Here is a 12,207-nt window from a genome sequence, read left to right on the forward strand (position 1 = left end):
TATCCACATTTGTGTGATCAACCCGAAATCTCGAAGACTACAGGGCGTGAAAATGAACGTTTTGTTGAAGCCGTTTTTTAATTTATCCTTAATTAAAAATTTCGTACTTTTGAGTCAACTTTAGCTCGATTTAGAAGATTGGTCGCAAAGAACAAACATCAAAAGGTCATTCAATTTCCTTGTCGCTTTTTTCAGTTATTTGTTTGTACTAAAGATGGGACTGAAATGGGAACGAAGAAAACGAAATTTCATTAATATGATCGTGAATAAGTTGGTCACGAATCGAGATCCCCGAAATTATTCAGTCTACACATAAATCTGTACAATTTTTGTGATCTTACGCTTCATTATTGGATTCGTTATACAAGCGAAATCATGTTTGTCAAGCGAATTACGACCCCCCGGTGTCGCCCCTTCTGTGAACAAAATGGCGTCACCTGTCCACTTTTCTCTAAAAAAATGCTTCTTGGGGACGCCGTAATGGAATAAATTGTCGGTGTCTCGGCATACTCTCGGAAGCGTTTAGTTGATCGAATTTCCTAATGAAATCAATTATTAAGATGAGGTGTTGTTCGCGGCGCGAAACTTCTGGATGGTATTCGAATTCCGTTCCATATTTATGGGCGCGACGCCTTGCATCGTCCGAAAGCGCACATCCCTCACTGTATTCGCTCGGGAGTTGTGCGTACATTGTTAATTCAACGATATAATACGCGAATTTGCCTACAAATTACCAACTACCCCTCTAGTAACGCTTAAATACGTTAGTTTCCACTAGAAATGTTACCGACTAAATTGCACAAGCTGCTGATTTATCGGTTTTTCACCCCGGTGCAATTTTCTTCGGGATCTGGATGCATATTTTAGCAAATAATAAATTTATGTGACGGTTTAGCACCAGTTTTTTTCGTGTTGGGTTACGGGCATTAAAAAATATGTAGTTGGGAAAATCGCTATATTTTTCTAAATTTTAAACGCTTAAAATATTATCGCCATAATTTGCTGCTACGTTGAACAGATCACACATTAAGTGAACAGCTGGAGATTTACGCAAATGTTGGTTCTATTATTTCCTGAACAATAAAACAAAGCGTGTACTTACTACTTAGTCGACAGTCTTGAGGTATTCAAGTTTACCAAACTAAGTACTTATTATAGGACAATCGACCTTATTGTTCCGCAGGTTGATCAAGGTTTTGACAACACAAATAATCCTTCTAGTTTTCAAAGAAACGAAATTAAACCTGTTTGATAACTTTAAATGGAGGATATACCTCATCTAAAATGCGAGACAGAAATTTTAACAATTTTCGCTGTATCGATTCGAAGTTGGCAATGTACACAGAGTACCAAAAAATAGCACCATATTCCAGACACGATCTTACTAAACTAACTTATAAAGTGCGTAGCGTGCGAACATTACAGACCTCCCTACGATTTCTATATACCTTAGTACTAAAATAATGCAAATCTTTAGAGACAAATAAAACTTTCGTATTTTGTTTTAAATAGGTAGCTTGTAATTTTTCATCAGCAAGAAACGTAACATGTTATCGACAAGTTTTCAATCTAGATTTATTTGTACTGTGAGCTCACATGGGGTATTTTCTTTTAAGAAACTTCTGCACACTTGTTGTCTAACTTTTATGTGCAGTTCCCTTATCGACTCTTTCAGCAGATTTTTTTACAACTGCAAATTATAACCGCCACACTAAAAATGTTTTGGATGATGTCCCAGATAGCCGTATGTACATACTACTACTCTACAAGAGGGTTAGTTTATACAACTAGTTAATCATTTTTCTTTTATTAGAATTACCTTTTATTCTTTCGCACGGCTTACTTCCTATAATGTAGAAATTTGTATAATTTGTGCGTTGTAGCAACACGATAATAGTATTTATTATTTTGGCATTCTCGTGATGTTTACGTGGCAATCACGTTTGTTTGCAATTTGCATAAAATATGCACTGAGTTTATGTGTGTTCGTGCTCGGCAGTCTACCATGATCATATGTTGTTTGTTCGCCCGCAATAGAAAGTTGAGTAATAATTGTGATTTATTTCTTACACATCCAAAATACTATATTTCTCTTGAGGATTATTATCAGTAGTAATGACGTCATTTGTCAGTTCGTCCATTCCAAAACTGTGATGTCACTCCAAGTTTTTTACATTTTGCTTGAAATTTATAGAGCGGGGTTTTCCGTTATATCTTTGAAAATTAGAGTTGATTAATAAATGCTGTCAATAATCGCTAAATTATGCAACCAAGTATACACCTTATCTCATTCCAGTTCTCTGTTCCATTGTGCCATTTGAAAGTCCGAAATTGACAGATTATAATCAAACCAAAACGATAAATATGTTTATGCGAAGGAAATTATTTAAGTTGCCAATACATTTTAGAGAGAAACAACAAAATTTTATTAAAAGAAACTTCAGTAAAACAATTCTTACGTTAATCTTCATCATCTTTATTAAAATTACTAACTGACCCCGTGAACTTCGTTTCATCTACAACTTAATTTTGAATCTCCAAACCGAATGCTTTGAAATCTTGCAGATGTTTTAAACATCTGATAAGCATAATAGATTTTTATTCAAAATAATACTTACTTCCTGCAAAAAATTGATGACGTCAGCCCAAAATTTTGCCAAATGAATCCTTTTTAAAATATCCAAAATAGGATGAGACTATATTTGTGATTTATCACTCCATTCATATTTTTTAGTTTTGCTTATAGGGGGGGGGGGGGTGTCTCACTGCGTCAGTTTATTTTATTGATTGAATCAAGAATTGCAAAACTAAGTTTTTAGATTTATTGCAGACGTTTTGAAGTTACTGTTTGACATGGTACGTTTTTAATTAAAATATATCTGTTTATCAAACCCAAAAACTTGATGACGTCATCTCAAGATTTTGCCGAATAAATCCTATTTAAAATGTGCAAAATATCATCAGTATATTTTCGTAAATTTATCATTGCATTCATATTTTTTAGATTTGCTTTTACAGTGACAAAAAAATGTATGGATCAGTCAATTTATTTTAGAAAATAACTCAAGAGTTGCAGAAATGACATAATTAATATAATTCATAATGTTTAAATATGATAACTATTAATATGTGATAATTAAACCGAAAACCATTTTCCTAAGAACACGAGGTTAGCAAAAACAAATTAGTTTGTTTAAACATTGTTAAATTAACCCCGAACATGTACAATTTCTGAGCGAAAATATGAAAAATAATTTTTGCAATCTCATCGTGACGTACCATGACGCCACTGTCACGTGAGCCACCTGATAAAAGGTCACATTTTTCGGTCCTCTGCGTTTAGTTTTGATTTCGGTTTGGTGGCAGCAACATCAGAGTCCGTTTTAGCTTAAAAGTAGGGCTCTTTTCACGAATTTCTAATTTATATATTTAAATATTAGTGAAAATGTGTTGTATTAGTACTGTGAACACGAACGAAAATGGATATTTTTTCGAAAAAGACCGAAAACAGGGTAAGTTCGAGTTCAGTTTTAATTTATCGGATTCCGTGATTCGTTCACTCGACAATATTTAAATTTTGGGAAAATTTTCGAAACGATTGAAATCGGTTGATCAAAGCTATACATTTTCACGACATAAATAAATAAATTTTAAACATAATTAATATCATTTATAATGTTTAAATAATTAAATATGATAAGCATCAATGTATGATAATTAAACCGAAACCCGTTGTCCTACAAGCCCGAAATTATTAAAAACAAATCAATTTGTTTAAACAATGTTAAATTATCCCCGAAAATGTGCATTTTCCCGGCCAAAATATGAAAAATAAATTTTGCAATCTCATCGTGACGTACGATGACGTCAATGTCACCTGAGCTACTTGTATAAAGGTCACGTGTTTCGGTCCTTTGTGTTCAGTTTTAATTTCTGTTTGATGGCGGCAAGATCGTCGCTTCATTTCGGCGTAAAAGTGGAGCGTTTTAGCGAATTTCTAGTTTATTATTAATACATATTACGGAAAATATGTTGTGTTAGTGCTGTGAACACGAACGAAAATGGATATTTTTCCGAAAAGGACCGAAAACAGGGTAAGTACGACTTCAGTTTTAATTTATCGGATTCCGTGATTCGTTTGGTCGACAATGTTTACATTTTGGATAAATTTTCGAAACGATTGAAGTTGGTGGGTCAAAGCTATACATTTTCGCGATATAATTAAATAAAATTTAAACATAATTAATACAATTCATAATGTTCAAATATGATAACTATCAATATATGATAATTAAACCGAAATCCGTTTTCCTAAGAACACGAGGTTTGTAAAAACAAATTAGTTTGTTTAAACGTTGTTAAATTAACCTCGAAAATGTACAATTTCTGATCTAAAATATGAAAAATAATTTTTGCAATCTCATCGTGACGTACGATGATGTCACTGTCACGTGAGCTACCTGATAAAAGGTAACATTTTCGATCCTTTCTGTTCAGTTTTGATTCCGGTCTGGTGGCAGCAACATTGGAGCTTCGTTTTGGGTTAAAAGTAGCACGTGTTCGCGAATTTCTAATTTATTGTTAATAAATATTAGCGAAAATGTTTTGTGTTAAGTAGGGATGTACCGACTAGTGGCCGACCGGTCGGATAAGCCTATTCGGCCGTTTTTCATCGTCGGCTGCAGTCGGCGACTGGTCGGCTAAACAGCCGATCGGTGGGCTTTTTTTATTAAAATTAAAATAGTATATAAAACAATTAAACCCGGTTTACAGAACCTCAATTAAATATTTAATTGCGATTTAATTTTTAACTCCGCCTTGAAGTACCATGTGACCGACTCTACGCCTATCAGACGTCGCTAATGGCTTCGTTAAATAGGTACGCCATCAACTTAATCTCAGTTAAAATATTGTGTAAACTGGCCCTAAATTGTGTTATTCTTCATTTTTGTACTGAGTTACTAAAAAAAATTAAATATTAAAATTATCCAAACAAATTTAACACATTTTTTGGAAAACAAAGGAACTTTAGTTATTCCTTTTATTAAAATAAAACAAATTTTTAAGGTAGTCAGAGAAATAGAAAAAAAAACACCCTGTCTGTCGCATTTATAAACCGGTTTTAGCAAAGCCGAACAGTCGGCCGACTAGTCGGTTTTTACTGGCCGAACAATCAGCTAGTCGGTTATTCGGCCAGACCTACAGTCAGTACATCTCTAGTGTTAAGTGTTGTGAACACGAAGGAAAGTGGATATTTTTCCAAAAATGCCCGATTTTTTTTTAAATATGTTGTTAATAACATGCATTCAGGACTGATAAAGTACGCCTTTAGAATATACAAAGTACTGCGTTCATAATTTACAAAATACCGTATTCATCATTTTTAAAGTACGGCGTCCAAATTTACAAAATACGGTGTCCTTCACCCATGCTATCAAACCTTAGTCCTCTCTTTTAATGGCAAGACGCACTCCAGACCTCCTCGTATTGTTTGGTTCTTGCTGGGCAACAGCAACGAGCGAGCAAAGTCATCGCTCTTTGGTGGCAAACGTGGAGAAATTTGTATATTGTAACTTTTGTAATTGAAGCATTTTGTACTATATATTGTATGTGTTACTAACTTAACTTGGGTTTTGCCAATTTAGCTCCAGTGGTGCAAATGTTTTGTTTTCACGGTGCATTTGCTTGGGTTTTAATTTTGCAACAGTGCATTCTTTGGTTCCGGGTTTGAATTCTCCATGTCGTCAGACGCTTTGGCCTGAGGGGGTTCTTTTGGCCCTTAGACGCTGGGTTGCATCGTTCTTTGAGAATGAGGTAAGACGACCTTGGATTTATGCGGCTGCGTTCTCCCTTGGGCGTGTGAGCGCTGCGACCAATAGATTTCGTCCCGAGTTCCATCGGTGTGCTTGCTTGGGTTTTCATTTTGCAACATTCTCAATTTTTGGTGCAATTTCTTCCGGTGGTGTATTGGCTACTAACTTTGCATTTGTATTGTATCTGAATTGTATCTGTGTCTGTAGTGTATTTTGTATTGTAGTTAGATTGTAGGTACCTGTATTGTACTGTATAACGTTCTATCCATCATTAACAAATCCTAGCCCTCTCCTTTCCTAGCGAGATCTGCTCCAGACCTTCCCGTGGTTCTTGCTGAGCATCAACTATCGAGGACATAAAATTCAAATTTTAAACCAGCAAAGTTTCACAAAAATCTTGAAAATCGCTCGTTGGTGGCCAACGTGGAGCAAAAGAGACTTTTGTAACTCAACTAACTTTGTTAACTTTGTATTATTAAGGAAACAAAAATATATTACATTTAATTTATTATTTATAAGGACAAATAGTCATTTGCCACACCGATGCTCATTTTTAGATTAAATGCTCACAAAACGCGTAGATGTTCAATTTGTGTCCGGGGAGATACAATGTTTGCAAGTAGGTACTTCGTACTTCGAATATGAGTATGTACTCAGTTTTATTCATACCACCCAATGTCTCGCTTCAATGTTTGACTATTATGTTGATTATGAGCACAACGCTGATCAACTTCCGTATCCGAATTACCCATGAAATAAATCATTGCGATTTGCACCTGAGGTAGTTCGTCGCACATTTGATTGACTTCGTGGACGTATGTCAGCTTGTCGTCTTCTCGGCATAAAACGACAGAGAATTATTTTCACCGTCAATCAATTCTGTAAATTTTGTCTTGAGAATTTTAAAATATTGAAAATTTCAAATTAAATCCTCGAATAACGGTAAAGTTTGAGGTTTTGTCGAAACCAACAAAGTGAATATACGTAAATAGAATGGTAGATCAAAATTAATAAGAAACTTTCGCAATGCGTAACTAAATTCACTTTAACGAACACTTTTCTTAAAATAAACGACGTTTCTTGTTAGGAAAAAACAAACAACGACTTGAAATGCAATAATACTTTTCACAATCGCACGGAAGAAATAGTTTTGTATGACACGTCAGTTAGGCGACAGGTCCGTCAGAAACGCCAACTATTCAAATTCATTCGAAGTGGCGATTCCCATGCAAAATTTTTATTTTTTTTTTAATCTTTTAGCCGTCTTATTTTTTATAAATTTTCTTACATATAAACCTTGTCCTGACAATAAGGAACACGTAAAAAAAAGAATCGTCCGTTCTGAAGTTATGAGCGTACATACATTTCGGCGATTCATTTTTATTAATATAGATTATGGTTAAATGAAATCAAAATAAATACTTGAATATCATAATTTTAAAAACGTTAAGACAACGAGAAAACGGAATTAAAGTAACTGGATGCAAATTTGACTATAAAAAACCAAAGTCTCTTATCTAAGTGAAGTTTCCTTAATTTTCTTCATCTTCATCGTTTTGTTGTTATTGATTTTTGATTTACGGTTGAAGTTGAAAATAAGTCAGCAAACTGTCCGTGCTGACATCCCTTTTTAGGGGTGACCGCATTAACTTGAAATTTGTACTCATCAAGTTCTAACTATGATTAAATAAATTACTGGATGGTAAAGCTAACAAGTACGATCAAAATCACAGTCAGCTGGTTCGGGAAACGCTCGGCTTACTTCGAGAATAAATGTTCAAATTAAAGCCGCAAGAAAGTTATTAAATCTGTAAGAGAATAATAGAACTTGAATTGGACTATTAAACCTGTAAGAAAATAGTAAACCCTTTCGTTTTTCGAGTCCACAATGGTATGACTTTAACCGCACATTTTCAAGGTCCTTCAACATTTAGATTAGTTTAAATGTCACAAATTAATTATTAACAATCTCCAGTGCGAAGTGTGTTATCATAATGCAACATTTAAGTAAAAACAATCAGAAGCTTTAGCTATAATTGGATACACAAAATAATGAAGCCTGAATAAGTGAATTTTCTAACACGTTATTTCTGTGAAAAGTTGCATGACTGTTAAATTATATTAGAATTAGGAACAGTTGAAAATCTTAAGATAAATTGTGAATTTACAAACAATAAAAAAAATTGACACCAATGTTGACATCGGCGAAACTTCACATTTCATATTGGAAAAACATTAATAATTAATTAGGCTTGTTGGGTGAGAAACTGTGGCGTTGGTATGATTAAGTTGCGTGTAAATAAAAGCAAATTAAGTTCAACCTAACCTTAATTTTCATCACCTGGTTATTTACACTCACACTAAACAAAAAACAAGTGACACATCAAAATCAAAACAAATCTATTTTCCCATTCATTATTACCAACCTTAAAACGTGACATTCATTAATTCTCCAAACGGTCTACCACCCTAACTGGAGATCTTTGTACATGGTTGACTACGTTTAATGATTTTTATTTCCCTAGCGTAGGTAAGCTAACTTTCACATTTAATTAATCTCCCGTTTCCCTCTGTCTGTCTATCTGTCTGTCTGTTTGTCTGGATGATTAAATGCTGACCAAAATTTTTCTAATCATTCCCACCAACAACGGAATGACAACTCTTCAAAATTTTTCATAGTAAGTAACGTTTAAATTTTCTAAAATAACATAGTGCTGCATTTCTTCTTTATGAATCCGTCTTTAGATTTTCCCTAGAGCATTCAAATTTTCGCAAAAAATCGAAATTATACCGTAAACGTTTACACTACATTCCAGTGTTTTATTATTAATATTATACTGCATATCGGAATAGATAGACGTGTCCTTGCTAAAATAATGTTGATCGAAACATTCTCAAATGGGAAAACTCCCTACACAGGCATAATCGTATATCAAAATATGTTAAAATTCAAAGGTTGTTAAAAATGAACAGCCAATCAGATTTACGATTTTAACTCGTTACTGTGGAAATAAATTTCCCATTTAACACCCTTTAAATTTAACGCATATATTTTGGAGCAATTGATAATTCGTTTCCTGTTTTGGTCACTTCAGACGAAATATACACAAGTGTGTTTCGTAACATAATACGCTCGAATGCGAAGTGGCAGGGTATGGGTAATTAAAGTATAATACATTAAGCTCTACAAAAATAGGAAAAAAAAGGCATGTAGTATCGTTAAAAAAAAATCTTAGATAGAAAAAAAAAAATAGAATGCTAAACACATTTATAGGATGCCATTTGCTTTTTACAGTATTATTTATCTATTATATTTGTTTTAATGTATAGAGGTTGTCATAAATAAATGTTTGGAACATTTTTTTTTATGTTTCAAAGTAACGGGATTTGTTGGGTTGTACTTCGGCGGCAAGGGAAGTCCTGTCGAAATAACCTTCAACCAATTTTTTAAATCTATTTTTCGAATTCAGATTATTCAGATGCGGTTTCAGGGTGTTGCTTTTTCAGTTTTAATTCAAACTGGGACACCACACTGTAAACTGCAATATTTTTGTTTGTTTGATTGATTATTATTTTTTTCACTAGCAGCCACGACGCATGCAAATGTCGACTCATTTAGAGGTAGCAAATTCAACTTTTGCGACCACCGGTTTAAAAAGAAAAATTGAGGTTATGTACGTAATGTTTGATGTGATTATTTCTTAAAAAATGAACAAATGTGTGCTACAAACATTACTTGAGTATACGCATGGTAGTTGGTAGACGGTAGAAGATAAAATGATTAACTCAGCGACGAGTATAAACGGTTTTCTTTGTGTTGAAGATTTAGATTAAGTCTGATTAGAAATCAAAACAAAATCATGTTGCGTCAAAAAATTGAACGTTTATTTTTTCATTTTATTGTCTTATGGTTTCTACTAGTGAAAAAAATAGTATATTAATCACGGTTGCAAAGCCACTTCTAGACCTCGCGCTTCAGAGCCCTCGACGCTGCGCGTCTCGGGTTCTAAATTGCGCTCGGTCTAGAATGCTTGGCTCTGCAACCTTGGCTAATAATATACTATTATTATTTTTGTGGTTAAGAAGAGGCTGTTGGGGGAGTTAGAAATGAATTTCCAGATGTTTCTCCAGTTCTTTGGATTTTTTGGACTTTGACTTTGTGATTTTCCCTTGAGAAACTTTTTTAATTTATGAAACTTACTGAAGTTCAAATTTTTGTGCCCGTTTTAAGGTTGATTTTAGCATTGAATATTTTGGCCACAGACTGCTTATTAAGTCCCTTTCTGCAACTTCAGAAAAATGAGCCGACTGTGTAAACCGTGACGTTTCTTTCGTGGTACCATGTAATGCATTTTTTCATATATTGGTCTACCTTTTCTGGTAGTAACCTGGAGGGTACAATTTTTGCAATTTCGTATATTAAAAAAAAAATAAATTTTAATTAGTCGCCTTGATTGATGTAGGATTAAACGTCGTCTGTTAGGTGTATATTTGGTTGCATAAAATTGACTATGTTGATTTTAACTGAATATTAATGAACCATTTTAATGAATGAAAAGGATTTTTTAAAGCTGTTTTTTAATATTTACTTTACGATTACAGCAGAGCGATTCAAATTCACTTGGTTATGCGTTCTAGAAATCTGATGACGTCATTGTAAAAATTATTAAACTCATTCTACACGGAAACATTATCACTAAATTTTGACATTTAGTGGTTTTGTACATTTGAAACCCATGATTACATATAGTGATATTGCAACACTGGTATAATAATAAATATATTTCCATTTTATTTTTAGAAATTGTGTTAAAAATTTTGTCCAAGATAGGATAGACAGTGAAAATATTGGTGTTGTATAGTGTTGTGTTATATAAAAGTTTGATTTTTGTAGTTGATATTTTTAATGTTCGGTTTGCAAAAATTTCACTGTATTATTTTCGTGCAGGGTTGTAGCATTGAATTGTTTCCGTACCGTTGCCTTTGTTCTCCATTATGTTAATCACACGCCACATATCTGTGTCTTAATACAGTGTCATGTGCAAATTTACATATTGCGTTAAGCTAATTTTTCAACAACAACGATAGGTATGTGCTTAACATTATGAATTATGTAAGATTTTCATGTAAAAATTTTGTTTCAGTTAGTGTAGGAGGAAAGCTAATGTTGTAATTATTGCAAGCGGTATTTTATATTTCTTCAGTATAAGTACTTTAGAACATTATTTTTGGGCAAATAATATTTTTTAAAATATTGTTAACTTAGTTTTCCTGAAATTTAGAGAATCTGTGCGACTTCTTCTCCAATGCTTTTATTTAATCTTAAGGTCGGTTTCTGAGTGCCCCGCAGTATGTTTAATTTTAATCCATACTTTTCATTTCAGCATATTTAATAGATTCAGTTCATTCATCGCATGGACGACTCCATTTTGCTTCATTTATGATAAATTTGAACAGAATGGTGAAAACCAGTTGTATTACCTTGTCTCCTGCAAGACATACAAAATTCGGTGAAAATGAGAATTCTTAATTTTATAATGATATTATTATAATTTATTCAAAATTTTTGAAAGCACGGTTTTCAAAGTGGGGTTGTTAAAACCACATGGAATAAAAAATTTGTTGTCGTTTTTGCTGACAGGTCTTAAAAATCATGCTTACGTAATAATGTGACACTAGAAAACGAAATGAATATAAATGGAACGCTTTCGAGTATGTGCTTCTTCGTTTTATCGATGCTGTTTCTGAATTTACCGTTCTAATTCCAGACTTGTCAAAGATATTCTACACGAACGACCCGGCTTGCAATATTGTTAATGATTATGGAACGACTTGAGCAGAAGTTGTAAGAATTAGAGTTATTTTTACAATATGTTTAATGCACGCCGAGCAGTTTCACGATTTTGTAAATATTTATACAAAGCTGTACGAAAAATGGTCATGAATAATTCATTCCTTTTAAAATTTCGCTGTATTTTATAGGGATTTTGCCGTTTCTTGTCGCAATAAATCGATAAATAATAGGAACAGAAAAGACGGAGACATTATCGTTTGCCCAGTATAATATATTTTACCACACTTGAAAGGGCACTGCAGTTGCACTAGTTTTTTAAGGGTTATTCTTCAAGATGTTCTGCGGGAACAGCGCCATTTGCCGTCTCAACCCAGGTGCTTACGGCCAAACTTAGAACAAACTGTCTGCAAGAGATAAAAGGGTCCTAGCTACAAACAAAATCAATTTCCTTGAATATGTAGCTACATTCTAACCAACTCCACGCTCAACTGAAAAAAATATATGTATTGTAATTTGGGACTACGTCGACTCAACTCACAGTTAAGACCACGCTACACCTAATTGGACAAAATTGAAGTCGATGTTGCTGAAAGTGCAGAG

Source organism: Zophobas morio, unplaced genomic scaffold, assembly GCF_036711695.1.
Source record: "Zophobas morio isolate AGI-343-1 ecotype UQ-CSIRO unplaced genomic scaffold, CSIRO_AGI_Zmor_V1 ptg000023l, whole genome shotgun sequence".
NCBI classification, from domain to species: Eukaryota; Metazoa; Arthropoda; class Insecta; order Coleoptera; family Tenebrionidae; genus Zophobas; species Zophobas morio.